The sequence below is a fragment of the Pocillopora damicornis genome, chromosome 2 (genome assembly GCF_964200805.1).
Source record: "Pocillopora damicornis chromosome 2, jaPocDami1.2, whole genome shotgun sequence".
NCBI lineage: Eukaryota > Metazoa > Cnidaria > Anthozoa > Scleractinia > Pocilloporidae > Pocillopora > Pocillopora damicornis.
The window spans coordinates 25,288,054-25,305,563 of record NC_142671.1 but is presented as its reverse complement, the minus strand read 5'-3'; the positions used below and the strand labels follow the sequence as shown (position 1 = coordinate 25,305,563).

Here is a 17,510-nt window from a genome sequence, read left to right as displayed (position 1 = left end):
ACTGGACAAAGAACAGAGCTATCTTAATCAGTTCAACTGCACAAACGGCACACTCTTGCTTCAATGGTTCAGCTGTAAAGTAGCTAAGATGATCAACACAGCTTAGGGTTAGGGTTTCATCGCACAAAAAGCATAACCAGTTTAAATAGCTTAAGTGGTTAAATGTCAAACAAAGAAGGAGACAGTTAAACTGAAAAAATTGCAAACAGCGGAAACGGTCAAACGGCACGGAATGCAGAAAGTAGCTTGGTTGGTTTCATTGGCTCATATAAACAAAATCCACCAACGAGCTAAATTGGGTCAACTGGTTTTAGCGATCAAAGAAGTGAAAACGGTGAAACGCAAAAACAGCGGACAAACTAGCTCAATTGGCTTGTTTGCTACTGAATTACGCTCTTGTTAGCTGTCTCCCATCAAAAACGTATTTTTTGCCCGTTTGCTGCTAATCACACTGATTTTAACTATATCGCACTAAGGAATGGTATTTCGCCTGTTTGCAGCTAATCACGCCAATTGTAGCTATATCTTTCTAAAATCAACGTTTTTGCTTTCGGTAAAGTACTCTGTTTTCAGCTTCGTAGCACCAGAAACATGTTTTCGTTTGTTTGCAACTAAATTGGGCTGTTTTAAGGTTTATCGCAGGTAAAACATTTTTGCACTTGTTTGCCACTGAGTTAAACTGTTCGTAGCTTTATAGGAACGTAAAAAGGTTATCTGCCCGTTTGCAGCTAATCACGCTGATTGTCGCTATATCTCAGTCAAAACAACGTTTTTTTCTCTTTTTGCTAAACTTTGCTGTTGTCAGCGTTATCGCACCGAAAACGTTTTTTTGCTTGTTTGCCTCTTTATAGAGCAGTTTTTACCTTTACCTCACTAAATGGTTTGACCTTCATCATATGGAACAAAACGTTTTTGCTTTAATTTTTGCCAATTTATCCTTTTTTCAGCATTATCGCGCCGAAAACCTTTTTTCGCTTGTTTGCTGCTGTTACACTGTTCTTAGCTTTCTCGCACTGAAAATAGCTTTTTCGCCTATTTGCAGCTAACTCACTGATTTTAGCTTTATCCCACTCAAAAAAACATTTTTGCTTTTATTGGTTCTGAATTACGCTCTTTTCAGCTCTATAGCACTAAAACGTTTTTTCGTTTGTTTGCCGCTGAATTAAGCTGTTTCTAGTTTTATTGCATCGGAAAGAAGTTTTTTGCCTGTTTGTAGCTGATCACGCTAATTTCAGCTTCATCTCACCCAACAAGTTGTTTCGGTGGTTTGCCGCCGAATTTCGCAGTTTTTCAGCTCTATTGCACAAAACAAAAGCGTTGTTTTATATAAGACAGAACTAAAATTTGGTCAATTTAGCAACAAAAAGCCAAACCATTGTTTTCTATTTAATAAAGCTCAAAAAAGCCCAGTTTTATTGCAACCAAACGAAAACACTATTTCGGTCTTTTAAGGCTGAAAACAGCGTAATTTAGTGCCAAAAAAGCAAAACAAAATGTTTTGAGTGAGATGTGGCTTAAGTCAGGGCGGTAAGCTGCAAACAGGCAAAAACCTTTTTCCAGTGCAATAAAGCTATAAAACAATTCAACTCAGCAGCAAACAAGCGAAAAAAAGTTTTTGATGAGATAATCTGAAAGAGATCCAATTTAATTGCACAGAAGCTTAAAACATTCTTCCGTACGATAAAGCTGAAGACTACGTAAATTTAGCGACAAACACACTGAAACACATCTCTTCTTTGTCATCATGCTGAACCTGTGTAATTTACCGACAAAGAGACAAAAACGTATATTTTCTCGAGATAAAGCCCAAAACAGCCCAATTTAGCTACAATCAAACGAAAACACGTTCCTCTGCGTAAAAGCTTAGAAAAGCCTAATTTGGCCATAAAAATCAACGAAACATTGTTTAAACTAAAATAAAGGTGCAATCAAGCAAAAACACCTTTTGTTCGTGCGATACAGCTAAAAAGAGCGTATTTCAGCGGCGAACAAGGCAATTGAGCCAGTTTATCCAGTTTCGCTGTTTTTGCTGGTTTGATCGTTTAAACCATTGACTAAATTTAGCTTGTTGGTGGATTTTGTCCATATGAGCCAATTGAGCCAACTCAGCTACTTTCTGCACTTTGTGCAGTTGAACTGTTTCCGCTTGTTGCAATTTTTTTTCAGTTTAATTTTATTTTTTAGTTTAACCTTTTAACCAGTTTAACTGCACACTCCGCCGATTTCAAAGAACTTTGTTGTGACATCTTGGACTACAACTCTCTGTTTATGGTTACTCAAAAAAGTGATCATCCAGTTAATAACATAAGGGTTGATATTAGATAACCTGAGTTTATTACATAAAATCTGTTAGGAAACAAAATCTAAAGCTTTATTAAAGTCGAGCAAATACACCTTAACGAAGTCTGCGTCTTTATCCAACCAGTTTAACCAGTAATGTTGTCATTTGAGAAGGGCCATTGTGGTATTATGTCCCCTCTTAAAGACAAACTTGTTAAGACGAAAGATGATTGCAGAGTAGTAGATCTTTTATATTTGTTTGGATAACTAGCTCGATAGGGTCAACTGCACAAATTATACAAGCAAGCTCAATTATTTAAACTCTTTAAATGGTCAAAGTAGCTACGACATTTAAAGTGTGCAAATTGCACAACCTTTCCTAGTTGGTTAACCTTATACAAATGGCCAGGTGTAAAAGATGCCAGTGAAAAAAAGTATGTTAATACCATTACAAACAACATATTGAGTGCCTCTGAGATTTTCCAGGGTAATATAAACTTGAATAACAACTGTATTAAGAACTTGCATACACCCTCTTTAAATAACAATACTATTAATAAGGCATTTTGTGGGACAGCATACAGAAAAGAAACATGCTGCTGATGTTAATTTTGACAGTACAACCATCAACAATAACAATAAACCAATGACCACTCGTTATTAGAAGTGTGTTGGTGACAGATTAAATCTGTTGCTGGTGCAGATTTGTAAGACACATTTTCATATATCATAAGTTCAAGTCGACAATTCAGTGATGAAGATGACATTACGGGGGTTGACTTCATTGATCAAGACTATCATCAGTTCACTAAAAGAACCTATGAAATAGAACTCTTTTTCGATAGCGGAAAACATGTATGAACTGATGAATATACATTGGAATTATACTTTTCCTCTCCATCTTTTGACTATTCATCAGTTGACATATCAGCCACAAGAGGTATTGAGAAAATTTCCAGGGTATCACCTAAGAAATCTGCAGATCATCCCAGATTATTGGTTGATATACACAAGTGCAATAATGTAACACCTAGTTATCTGATGATGGATTAAGCGTTGAAGAATATGTCAGGTGTGGCTTATGCACAAGATTCAGTCATTTGCGTTATAGTTAATGGCATCTTGGAATATCATGACGATGTTCCACTTAGTGTAGGATAAAGAGTTTGAAATAACGAATGATACTCTTCATTTCATCGCAATAGTTAAAATGAACAAAGAGTTCAAAATAATGATGATAATCCTATTAAATTTAATATGGCTAATAATAAAATAATTCATGTAGCTACAGCAATTGATGCTAATGATGCTGTAAAACCAATGACCGCTGATTTTAAAATGTCCAATAAAAAAAATCAATTTAGCTTCACAAATAACATGTAATGATGTTGCAAAGAAATAATGTGTATCCACAAATGTTAAACAACCAGCTACATTGGTATTTGTACTTGTATACTTTTTTAATGGTAATTGCACATGCTAATTGCACATGATAATGAAAAGCAAACCAAATTCTTAAAATCAAGATCAAAATATGGAGTTTCCAATGATATACATTTTACAGTATATAGTGACAAATTAGCGTTTGATGTGGATGGAACATATGATTTTCATTTAAGATATGGTTGCGGGGGCCCGCAACACATTTCCACTATAAAGCATATGATACTTCCGTATCCATTAGTAAGCGATACGCTGTATACATACAAAAAAACAATAAATGGATAGATATTACATTTCTTGGAATATTTGAAACATTTATTATGTATATATTTATTTACTGGTCACTCCACATAATTCGGTCTAGAAAATGGCACTCTTGATGATAGGCTTTTTGCTCAATTAATGATAAAAAATGTCGGATTAATATAAACATATTATATATGAGCTTCAAAAAGAGGATTGTTGGAAACTTCAATCATATAGATAAATCGCTAAAAAAAGCGCAATAACTGAAATAACATCATCACATAAATACTAAAAAGAACCCTCAGTTGTAGAAAAAAGCCTGTAAGAGGTTCAAGAAACTAAATCTGTTATCCAATTTGTCATCATGCTTTTTAATGGTAAGTGGTACACTATAGCAGAAACGGTAATAACGAAGTAATTCGTCCTATTCATCCTGAATTGTTTTGTTGCAATACATTACATTATGACATTACATAGATATTATATTTTTAAATATTATTAGGGGTCATCCTTGGTTTTTTTTAACTTATATTTCATATTACGTAACTCCTCTTCTGCTTCTAATATATTACCCTCATTAAAATATATTGCATATTCTGTATAAATATGTATATTATCTTGGACATGCAGTTGAACTACGTCAAACAATCAAGAAAGCTTTTGCAACCTATGTGCTGTTTAACTGTCTTCCCTGGTTTGACCATTATACAAATCAAATTAATCAAAATAGTTTGACTATTTTAAATACTTGTAGAAACTCAGCTAGACTGCGCAGTTTGTGCCGTTTACGCATTGAAGTTAATTTCACCATTTAAAGTACTCCAACCAGTTGAAAAAGATTGTGCAATTTTTCTCAGCTGACCTTTGACTGTTAAACCACTCGAACCATTTCAGCTAGATTGTCCAAATTGTGCAGTTCAACTGATCAAGCCGGTCATCTATTTTTTTCAATTAAACCATTTTAAGCTAGTTTGACTATGTGAACAACCCCGACCAAGATAGATTGTGCTATTTGCGCATTTTAACTGTTATCACTCACATTAAGCAAGTTGAACCATATAGGCTTTCGCATAAACTGCACAATCTAAGAAGATCAAGCTAATTTTATTGGTTCATATGATTAGGGGGTGAAACCAGCGAAAACAGTTCCACTTCACAAATTGCACAATCTATCTTAATTGGTTGAAGTAATTCAAAATGGTCAAACTACCTTATATGACAAAGTGATGCCAGCTGAAACGGTTGAGCCGGACAAAGTGCATATCATACTTATGCTTTTTGTTTAGATGAACCATTTAATCTAGTTTGACTAGTTGATCTACCTCCACGAATTATGATAGATTGCGCAGTTTGTGCAATTTAAATGTTATCGCTCGATTGACATTAGACCAGTTGAACCATTTGAGCGACCGATTGGTTTCGTCGAGTTTAACCATTTCCGCTAGCTCTGAATTTTTTTTGTTGACCCCTTTAAGGTAGATCGACCATTGAACTTTTTTAACCGATTAAGATAGATTATGCAATTTGTGCAGTTTATGTGCTTTTGCTAGTTTGCCTATTTAACCATATAAGCCATTTCAGCAGGATTCTGAGGCTTGTGCACTTTGTGCAGTTAAGCCGATTAAGCTAATTGTGCATTTTGTCCAGTTGAACTATTTAGGCTACTTTGACCATGTGAACTGCTCCGACAAATTGAAATAACTTTTGCAATTTGTGCAGTTTATTTGTGTCTACTTGTCTGACTATTTAAGCAGTTGAAGCATTTGAGCCAGCTTTTGAAGTCTATGTACTTGAACTGATTACGTTATTTACACATTTTCTCCCGTTGAACCATTTCAGCAAGTTCCACATTCTGTCATTTAGGCTGGTTTGACCATTTATAAAGTTTAACCAATCCACCTACTTTGACCATTTTATCAATTTCAAATAAATCAGGTAGATTTTGAAGTTTGTGCAGTTGAACGTATTAAGATACTTGTGTATTTTGTCCAGTTGAACTATTAAAGCTAGTATGGCCATTTGAATACGTTAAACAACCCAAGAAAGATTGTGTAATTTGTCTGTCTTACCTGTCTTAACTACTTTGACTATTTATCTAGCTTAAACACTTAAGCTTTATTGGGCAGTTTTGTGCAGTTGATCCTATCAAGTTAGTTGTCCATTTTTTCTAGTTGAACCTATTAACCCAGTTTGAGCATTTAAACACCATCCACCATTCCAAATAAAAAGGGCAATTTGTGCACTTTTACAGTTTTCGCTGGTTTGATTATCTTAACTTGCTAAACCAATTAAACTAGATGGTGCAGTTTTGTACAATGGAGCCATTTAAGCTAGTTAAACATTTTGTGCGATTGAACCATCTAAGCCAGTCTGACCATTTGAAATACTTGAATTAATTAATTAAGATTTTGCAATCTGTGCAGGTTGACTGTCTTGGCTGGTTTGACCGTTTAAAGTACTTCAACCAGTTGAAATGGATTGTGGAATTTTTCAAAAGTGACCTTGGTATCACTGTTAAATGGTAAAAAAAAAAAGGCAACTAATAAGGGATCGTGACCTCTTTTTGCAGCGTTTAGATCACCCCAGATGAAGGCACTAGACAGGAGTGTCAGAACGCTGGGTCTATGGATTGTAACTTCTTCTTCCTCTTATCAAACCATGCCTAACCTGGTTAAGAAATGCATTTTGTCCGGTGTAGCATTTTAAGACAGTTTAGCCATTTGAACTCTTTCTGTATTTACATATCTTCGCTGGTTTGATTATTTAACCAGTTAGTCAAACTAGCGAAAAACAGTAAACCTGAAAAAACTGCAAAATCACTTTCAACTGGTTAAACTTGTTGAAATGGTTCAAGTGTCCAGAACATTTTCAAGGGGACGAAATGCATAACCAACTTTAAGGTTTAACTCGAAAAACTTTGCAATCAAGTTTGATTGGTTGACCTGGTTAAATAATCAAACTAGCGAACACGGTGAAACTTAAGAAATTGCACAATCCATATTACATGGTTGAAATAGTAAATATGGTCAAACTAGCTAAATTGGTTGAAGGGCTGAATTAGTTCACTTGGTTTAAATGGTCAAACTTGCGAAAAGAGTCAAAGCTTTCAAATTAAACAAGCTATCTTAATTGATTAAGGTCGTTAAATGACACTAGCCTTAATTGCTTAACCGGAAAAATGCATAACTAGCTTAAATAGTTCAATTGGATAAAATGCATAACTAGGTCAAATGGTTCAATTGCACAATCTGCACAATATAGCTAAATTGAATTCATTAGTTAAATTGGTCAAAGTAGGGTAATCGATTCAACTGGTTAAATAGTCCAACAAGGGAACACGGTTAAACTGCACAAATTGAACAAACTCTCTTCATTAGGTCAAGTACTTTAAATGAGCAAACTAGCGAAGGGTTGGGGTTTAATTGGACAAAGAGCATTACAAGCTTAAGCAGTTCAATTTACTCAATACAACGCTCTTACTGTTTTGGCGCAAACTGCGCTGTTTTCAGCCTTAAAGCACCGAAAACGAGTTTTAATTTAATTGCAATAAGACTGGGCTGTTTTGTGATTCATTCAATGGTTTGGCTTTTTGTTGCTTAATTATGCTGTTTTTGGCTTCATCGTACCAGAACTTTTTATAGCACTAAAAAAGGTGTTTCACATATTGGCAGCTACTCAGGGTAATTTTAGCTTTGCCTTACTGAAAATAAAACTTTTGGTTTTTGGCGCCATAAACCTAAATAACAGCGAAATTCGACAGCAAACAACCGAAACAATGTTTTGAAAGAGATAAAGCTGCGATTACAGTGATTAGCTACAAATAAGCAGAAAACCTCTGTTTGGTGCGATAAAACTAGACAGCTTTGCGGCAAATAAGTGAAAAAAACATTTTTAGTGCGAGAAAGCTAATAACAGTGCAACAGCAGCAAACAACCGAATTACCATTTTCACTTCGATAATGCTGAAAACAAGATAATTTGGTCACAAAAAGAGAAAAGTTTTGTGTAAATGAGATGATGGTCAAACCAATTGGTGTCGTAAAGCTCAAAACTCCTTGATTTTGGCCAAACAAGCAGAAAACCGTTTTCAATGTGATAACGCTGTCAACAGCGTAGTTTAGCAAGAAAAGAGAGAATGCATTGTTTTCACTGAGATATAGCGACAATCAGCGTGATTAGCTGCAAACAGGCAGAAAACCCTTTCACGTTGCTAAGAACAAGGTGATCATCTGTAAAAAAGCAGAAAACCTGTTTTCGATGCAATAAAGGTTAAAACAGCTAATTCAATGCCAAAGAAGCGAAAGAACGTTTTGATTGAGCTGAAATTGGCGTGATTCCCTGCAAACAGGCAGAAAACGCTTTCCGGTGTTTCAAAGCCAAAGAAAGCTCAATTCAGCGGCAAACAGGTGCAAAAATGTTTTACGTGAGATAAACCTTAAAACAGTCCAATTTAGTTGCAAACAAAAGAAGACATGTTCTGGTGCTGAAAACAGTGTAATTTAAGGAAAGAAAGCGAAAACGTTGGTTTCAGTAAGATTTAGCTATAATCAGCGTGATTAGCAGCAAACAGTTAAAAAGCTTTTTCCTCGGTGCGATATGGCTAAAATCAGCGATGTTAGCTGCAACAACAAGAAAACGTTTGGTCGCTAAACCATTTGACCCAATTTAGCTTGTTGGTGGATTTTGTCCATATGGGCAAATTGAACCAACTCAGCTACTCCCTGCATTTGTTTGCGATTTTTTCAATTTAACCGTCTTCTTGTTAATTTGATTATTTAACTACTTAGGCTATTTAAGCTGGTTATGCTTTTTATCTGATGAAACCCAGACCCTAAGGTAGTTTGACCATCTTAGTGACTTGACAGTTGAACCATTGAAGCTAGATTGTTCAGTTTGTGCAGCTGAATCGAGTAAGATAGTCATGCCTTTTGTCTAGTTGAGCAACAACAGCTAGTTTGACCATTTGAACTACTTCAAGTAATTAACATAGATTTTGCAATCTGTGCAGTTTAACTGTCCTGGCTAGTTTGACTACTTAACCAATAGAATCGATTTACAATAGTTTGACTATTTTAACTGTGGAGGCGCGGTGGCCTCATGGTTGGTGCGCTCGACTCCGGATCAGGCGGTGACCCCTGGCCGGGGTCAATGTGTTGTGTTCTTAGTACTCTCACAGTGCTTCTCTTCACCCAGGTGTACAAATGGGTACCAGCAAATGTGCTGGGGGTAACCCTGCGATGGACTAGCATCCCATCCAGGGGGGAGTAGCAATACTCCTAGCTGCTTCATGGTAAGAAAACCGGAGTTAAGCACTGGCCCCATGGGCCAATTGGGCCTGTATAAAGGCTTACCCTTGACTATTTTAACTACTTCGAGGAATTCATCTAGATTCTACATCACTCGATTGCCATATAGCCGGTTGAGCTATTTAAGCTACTTATGCGTTTTAACCAGTCTAACCATTTCAACTAGTTCTGAATTTTGTCTACTCGAACAATTTAAGCTTTATTGACCATTTGAACTAGTCTAATCAGTTGACATAGATTCTGTAGATTGTGCAGTTATATGTAGGCGACGCTTTGACCATTTTTCCGCTTAAGCTATATAACCTAGTTATGCATTTTGTCTAGTTTGACAATTTGTGCAGTTGAACTGTGTTCCTTGTTTGAGTATTTAACCAGTTGAATGAAGTAACCTACTTTGATCAATTCAACTACTACATTCAATTCAGATTCATTGTGCAATTTGTGCAGTTGAATCATTTGACCTAGTTATGCATTTTTCCCAATTGAATCATTAAAGCTAGTTATGCATTTTTCCCGGTTAAGCCATTAAGGCTACTGTCTTTTAACGACCTCAACAAATTAAGGTAGCTTGTCAAATTTGAGCGCCTCAACTCTTTTTGCTACCTTGACTGTTTAGACCAATTAAATTCATTAAGCCCTTCAACCAATTAAGCTAGTTTGACTATTTTAATTAGTTGAACTAATTAACGTAGGTTGTGCAGTTAAATCTTTTAAGCTATTTATGAATTATTTTCGGTTAAATATTTTTAGCTAATTTGACCATAATAAGTACTTCAACCATTTTATATAGATTGCGCAGTTTCTGCTGTTTGACGGCGTTGGCTAGTTTAATTGTTTATCCAGATCAACTAATCAAGGTTGATTTAAAAAATTGTCCAGTTGAACCTATTAAGTTGGATTAAGTTGGTTCTCTTAAAATTTACTAGGTGGTTTAACCATTTAAACAAGTTTAACCAGTTAAAAATAATTTTGTAACTTTTAAAGGTTTACTGCTTTCGATATTTTGACTGACTGGATAAATAGTCAAACCAGCGAAGATAGTTAAATACACAGGTAGTTCAAATGTTTAAACTAGGTTAAAAAGCTACACTGGACAAAATGCATAACTTAACTGGGTTAAATGGTTCAAATGGTGAAATAGTCAAACTATCGAAAACATTATAACCTCACAATTTACACAACCTATATTAACAGGTTAGACTAATTCATTTGGTCAATCAAGTTTAAACTGTTCCAGTAGACAACAGAGAAACAGTTGAACCGCACAAATCGATCTTAATTGGTCGAAGTAGTTCCCATGGTCAAACTAAATTAATGCTTCAACAGAAAAACAGAAAAAAAAAAGTTACTAGCTTAATCAGTTCAACGTCATAACCTGGACAATCTACCTGAAATGGTTCACCTGGTTTAACAGTCAAACTAAGATCACCTGAGAATAATTGCACAGTTTATCTTAGCCGTTTGAAGTACTTTAAACGGTCAAACCAGCCAAGACAGTCAAACTGCACCGATTGCAAAATCTTTGTAAATCACTTGGAGAAGTTCAGATGGTCAAACTGGCTAAAATGGTTCAACTGCACAAAATGCATAACTAGCTTTAATGGTTCCATTGCACCCAACTGCACCACCTTGCTTAATTGGTTTAACCAGTTGAGATAATCAAACCACAAAAAAACAGTGAAATCGCACAGTTTGCGCTATCTATCTGGAATGGCTGATGGTGTTCAAATGCTCAAACTGGGTTAATTGGGTTCAACTGGACAAAATGGATAACCAGCTCGAAAAATCAATCGCAAAAAGTGAACAATCAAGAAAAATTGTTGAAAATAGCCAAATAGTCAAGCTAGCTAGGACAGTTAAACTGCACAAATTGCCCAATCTTTCTTAGCTGGTTAAATTTGTTCAAATGGCTTCCATGGCTTCTTCAAATAGCTTCCATGGTTCAACTGGACAAAATGCTAAATTGTTCAACTGGTTAAATAGTCAAATTAGGGATGAGTACAAGGATCAGTGCAATGGTCAAACTACTTTTAATTGCTGAGGTGCGCAAACGGCAAAATCTTGCCCAGTTGGTTTAATAAGTCAAAATAATCGCATTAGTTTAATCAGTTCTACTTTTGAAATGGTCAATCTAGTTTATTTGACAAATTGTCAAACTTGCTGAAAGCTATGAAGTAAGGAGGTCCTCTTATTATCAAACCCACAACGAAACAGGTGGTGAGTTCCCTGGTGAATTGCTTGCAAGTATTGGTGTGTCATTGTTATTAAAAGCATTAACTGGGAATGGTATTCAGGCTTACAGCAGATACCAACCGCCACCACCTCTTCCACCACCAAAATCAGACGGTAGTGGGACGTAGGTGAAAACATGCAGTGAGTCATCATCATTCGTAGGCAGTCGGTCGGTCTAAGTAAGGAGAAGTGTATCCTCAGGCACCACCACCATTGATCAATAATTTGCCTAATTACACATTTACCATGGCTACCGGTTTTAATAGAAGCAAAACGAAAAATACAACCAAAAGAAAAGGACTACTGGTGAAGAAAAAACTCACCATTCAATGGAGTCCCTCTAATAGAAGCAAGTCTGAGAATAAAGCATTGTACAATAATGATATAACTAACTGGGCAAAGTGAGTGGGGAAAAAGCAGTTTATGGGTGTGTTTCTCAGAGATTAAATAAGCGATAGGCATAGGATAGGATAACGTTATAAATTTTCATGACAGTGTGGGTGGTGGTACACATTAAGTTGTGATGAACATTCAAAGAGAAAATTGAATCCCTCGACATTTTTGCTCTCATTTGTCTAAAGAGGTTTTAAAGGTGTCCAATAGATTAAATCTAATGATGTGTATAACAGCACACAGTATCAGGATTGTTCAGTGTCTTAGGTGAGACTAGCTATTTTTTGTATTACATGAGTGACCACAGTATGGGGAAGACATATTATAATGTCGTAGTATCTTATAGCATACCAATTATGCTATTATGAAAAATTCATAAAACAGTACTTTATTTAAGCATATATTTTAACAGGTATATTTACTGAAGATCATAGCAAAATAGATACACCTGTAAAAGGTATTGAAGGACCAGCAGAACCACCAGGACCAATAGATGATAAGGGTTATACTGGGCCAAAAGGAGACAAAACTGATAGAGGTCTAAATAGTGCTGCACAAGGCGCTAAGGAAGATATTAGTTCACAGGGGCCATCTGGTAACGGTGATTCTGCAGACTTTTCAACTGTTTTATTAACAAAAAGTATCTCAATACTATTGCTGACAACATACTGAGTGGCTCTGAGACTTTTCAAGGTGATATAAATATGAATAACAACCGTTTTAAGAACTTGCATACACCAACTTCAAATAATAATGCTGTTAATAGGGTATCATACTTGGCTTTATATCTGCTAGTGGTTTGATATAAAAAAACATACTGTGAAAGGAGATATTTTAAGAAAGATCGAATTATGTCGATTTTCTTTTGCCACCTATGTAAAGACGCTCATTGAATTAAGTTCCCATTTAAGAGGAGTGCCATTTGCTAAACAGTTATTTGCACCAATTGAAAACTGTAGACAATATTATCCTACGCATGTGTTCCTTCACTGATGCTTTTGAGCAACCTTACAAGAAGTAGGTTACTTTGACTTTACATGTACTTGTACTTTACATGTGATTGATTAATTATTTATTGAGTATTATGTAATCATTACATATTAAGTTCAATATGTTGTGCCAGTAATTGTGATAATATAAAAGGGTTTTCTTTGATTTGGTTATTGATTTGTAATCTATATTGATTTGCATATTCTTTAATATGATGATGAAATTGATAATCATCGGTTTTCTATTACAATTGATCTGTTGTAGGACATTGCTTATCTTTTCAAAGACTGATATTGCCCCATTTTTGTTCCTTGTTGTTATTGTCATGTCATACTGTTTAGTTAAATTAGATATTACCCTATCATGACGAGCTTTGCTCAAGAAAAGAATTCACACCAGGGATGCGTAAAATGATCCATAGGCTTGTCAAAGTAAAGCGAGAGGGCTCAATTAGCAAGTGAAAGCGAGGTGTTTGGCTTCGAGCGTGAAATTAATCGAAGTTAACAATTAAAATGTAAACAGGCGCGAGGATCCGCGCGGCTTGCGCGTTAGGAGTGCTACGTAAATTTAGGACTCTTTTGCACAATTTTCTCTTTAGAAATAACTACGCATTCATGGCGTGAATGGCAATTTTCATAATTGTAGAATGATTCAGCGATAAGAACAGCTTAGCTAAGCCGTAGTGTGTCATGGCATTTGAGGATAGCCTGGTTGTAGTGTGTGACATGACTATCAAGTAACAGTTGTTGTACCCAGCATGTTTTGTCCGTGATCTACAGATCTATTGGTTTGTGACGCAAAGAGCGATTATCTGTTCTGTCACGACAATACCAAAATTAAATTGTGTTAGCCAACTTATATTTCACTCTGATCAGACCTTTGATCCTAAGTCAGAATGGAGGCCGGTGAGCCGCTCGGTAAGGACCTTGTTTTCAAGAGAGATTTCGACTGCAGTATGTTCTGGAGATACAAGAGTATCATTTAACACTTGAAACGATTGGGTAGATATTTTGATAATACTTTTCTGGCGTCCATACTAAGGAGCTCTTTCAGTATAAAATATCATTTTAGTAAGTCTCAATCATCAGGTAAGCGCGGGAACTTATCCCGCGAAAATTCTGTGCGAAGGTACGAGTGTATTCGGCGGTATCTGCGAAAAGGGGCCATCGTTCTTTCCTTAAGGTAAGGTCTTAACTGTGTATTACTTCGCGAGGAAGAAATTCTACTCGCTGGCCTGTCCAATTTGGCTTTTAGGTAAGGTTGCATGCCTGATAATTTCTTTCCAGAGCTATATGATGAGGCGCGATAAATCTCGCTGCTTAATAACCTTTGAGCGGAAAATGATGATGCCCAAACCATTTAATCAGCAAAGCAAGGTTTACCTTTACTTCTGTGCTTTCGAAGCAAGAGAAGGAATTATTTCTGTGATAGTCAGGTGACAGATGCTTAAAATCACATGGTGTATTATCCAACTGTTGAAACCTAACATGAGCCAGATGAACTAATTATGGAATGAACCCTGACATCAGAGCTCAAATATTCCTTCCCTATAAGATGACGCACTCTTAGCAGGTTAGTGTGTTTTCTTACTAATCGTACTGTACTATTTCGCAGTTTCGAAAGCAGAATCCTAAAGATGCTCTCGTTCTTTTGTTATTTCTTACCCACTCTCTCGGGTAATCAGTCTTTAGTTCCCTGGCTTATCTCCGTGAGGGGAGAACCTTCATTTTTTCATTTTTTCCCGGTTTTGTCATTCGTATGTGAGGTGTTGTTTTCTGAAGGCAGAACCTTTCCTTTTTTTTTCACCTGGTTCTGTCTCTCTTGGGTAGTCAGTCCTGTTTGGGCTGTAGTTATCTGAAGGCAGAACTTTCCTTTTTTTTTCACCTGGTTCTGTTTCTCTTGGGTAGTCAGTCCTATTTGGGCTGTTGTTATCTGAAGGCAGAACCTTTCCCTTTTTTCACCTGGTTCTGTCTCTCTTGGGTAGTCAGTCCTATTTGGGCTGTTGTTATCTGAAGGCAGAACCTTTCCTTTTTTTCCACCTGGTTCTGTCTCTCTTGGGTAGTCAGTCCATATGGGCTGTTGTTATCTGAAGGCAGAACCTTTCCCTTTTTTTCACCTGGTTCTGTCTCTCTTGGGTAGTCAGTCCTATTTGGGCTGTTGTTATCTGAAGGCAGAACCTTTCCCTTTTTTTCAACTGGTTCTGTCTCTCCTGGGTAGTCAGTCCTATTTGGGCTGTTGTTATCTGAAGGCAGAACCTTTCCTTTTTTTTTCACCTGGTTCTGTCTCTCTTGGGTAGTCAGTTCTATTTGGACTGTTGTTATCTGAAGGCAAAATCGTTCCTTTTTTTATTTGGTTGTGTCTCTCTTTGGGAGTTGTTTCAATTTAGACTGTGTGTTTTCATCTTATGACAAACTAATTTTGAGTATGAATTGCGACATAATTAAATTTACTTGTCTTAATTTTTTTCCTTTGCAGATTTCATTGAACGTTAACCGCGAAAAGTCGTGATGAAAAAGCAATGTTTGTTTTCGTAAAAAAAGATAGTTTTCCTGTTGAGATGACTAACCAAATAAGTGCACGTTCCCTTGACTGGTAATTTTTACGTCGATGTTGTGTTTGCCTTGGTGGTGTCTGTCCTCAAATCCCGTGATGTTTCAATTAAAAATAAATAACGAGTTTAGGAATAAAATTACCAACGAGTAAAATACCTCTTCTCGTAACATATTAAATTGTATTTACATTTCCAACTCTTGCTTCAGACACGAGATGTAAAATCGGTCATAGATTGTAAAAGAGATTTGTGAGTAAAGAACTTTTTCTACTTGTCCTTTTTTATTTTCTCGCAGCCTTATACAAGAGGTTCGCTGTGTTCGCAGTGGCGCGCCAGGAAACCCCAGCAGGAAAATTTTTTTAAAGATTTTACTCCTTTAATGATCTCTTTAAAGTATATTACTCTCTTAGCATTTAGCCAATTATATGGTTGCGGCGGAGGGTGCAGGCCTCGGAAAAAACCCAAACAAACAAACAAAATGAGGTCTGTTGCGCTGTGTGATTCATGAGTGTTCTCATCGCGGTTAGGGCTTGCTGTTGCTTGCGGTATTATTTTCCGGAGTGGACATACCATTACTACATTTTTGTTAGCGTTTAAAAATCGGAAATACATGGTTTTGGTAAAAAACTTCATCTTTTTCAACTCTTAACGACTGTCGAGTTGTGTGTATCAATAGAGTGGGTCAGCAAATTTGCATTCTATGTTGCGCAAGGGGCAAGAGAAAATGGTTGACTCCCCGCGAGTGAAGCTGACGCTCCAGGTCGATGTCGATCCATTATTATCCTTCATAAACGAAATTTCGATCGTGTGGTTAAATTATAAAATTTCTTTGGCTTACATTGAGCGCTTTAAAGTAAACTTGAGTTGTTAGTTCCACGCGAGGGTTTAACCTTGAAAAATGCAATCACGCGAGTGAAGCTGACATTAACGCGTGTCCCTATCTGGAAAACATTCGTATTGTGACAAGAAGGGTCTACTTTAAGGTTTTGGGTTACTCTCGCCATGCAATTTGGACGCCGAAAAGTGCCAAAAAAGTAATTACTGAAAATTCATCCGCAACACCTCGGTCGTTCTGTGGGCGCGAAGTCAGTTCTTCTCTTACAGTTAATAATTGCCAGGCGGATCTCAGATCCGCCTCAGCCTCATTTGCATAAATTCTTTTGGTGAGCAAAGCTCGTCATGAAGAAAGTATTTCTTGAAATAAATTAACCCTCCTGTTATTTACGCTTGTTATCATGAAAGCTACAAAACTCTTTCACTGGTTCATAGCCATCTACTTGCCCACCATTGGTGCCTACTATCACATGGTTATTCTCCATCAGCATTTTTCTACTATGACTGATAGTTCCTTTATTTGCCTATAACAACGAATTACTTCATCCGATTCAAAATGAATTGTTTCATAACAATACATACTATAACATTACATAGATATTATGTTTAAATATTACTAGGGGTTACCCTTGGTTTCCATAAGTTATATTTCATATTACGTAGTTCCTCTTCTGCTTCTAATATATTGCCTTCATTAAAATATCTGGTATATTCTGTATAAATATGTATATTATCTTGGTCGTCAAAGTAATAGGCATCTAGTCCACTATAATCTATAAAGCTACCATCATAACTATCATTACTATCTGAATAACAGTCTTGACTATCATATACAAAATCACTATCTTGACTACTATTTTAAATACTTCAAGAAACTTTGCTCGATTGTGCAGCTTGTGCCGTTTATTAATTGAGGTTGATTAGACCATTCAAAGTACTGCAATCAGTTTAAAAAGATTGTGCAGTTTTTGTCAGTTGACCTTTGACTGTTAAACCACTCGAACTATTTCAGCTAGATTATTCAAATTTTGCAGCTGAACTGATTAACATAGCTAATGCTAGCTAGCTTAAGCATAACTCTCGATGGTTTGACTATTTCACTAGTTAATAAGACCATCAAAAACAGCTAAACTGTACTAATTCCACAATCTATCTCAACTGGTTAAACAAGTTCAAATGGTTAAACTAGCTAACTAGCATTTAGCAAGCGAAACAGAAACTTAATAGGCTTGACTG

General features: G+C 36.2%; 1 long non-coding RNA gene across 1 annotated transcript; it reads left to right on the top strand.

The window, feature by feature from the left end:
• Positions 1-14,170: 14,170 nt before the first annotated feature.
• On the top strand, positions 14,171-15,886 carry LOC149050476 (uncharacterized). The gene is made up of 2 exons (XR_016183704.1): positions 14,171-14,461; positions 15,365-15,886. It is a non-coding gene; the product is annotated as an uncharacterized LOC149050476 (long non-coding RNA).
• Positions 15,887-17,510: the final 1,624 nt, after the last annotated feature.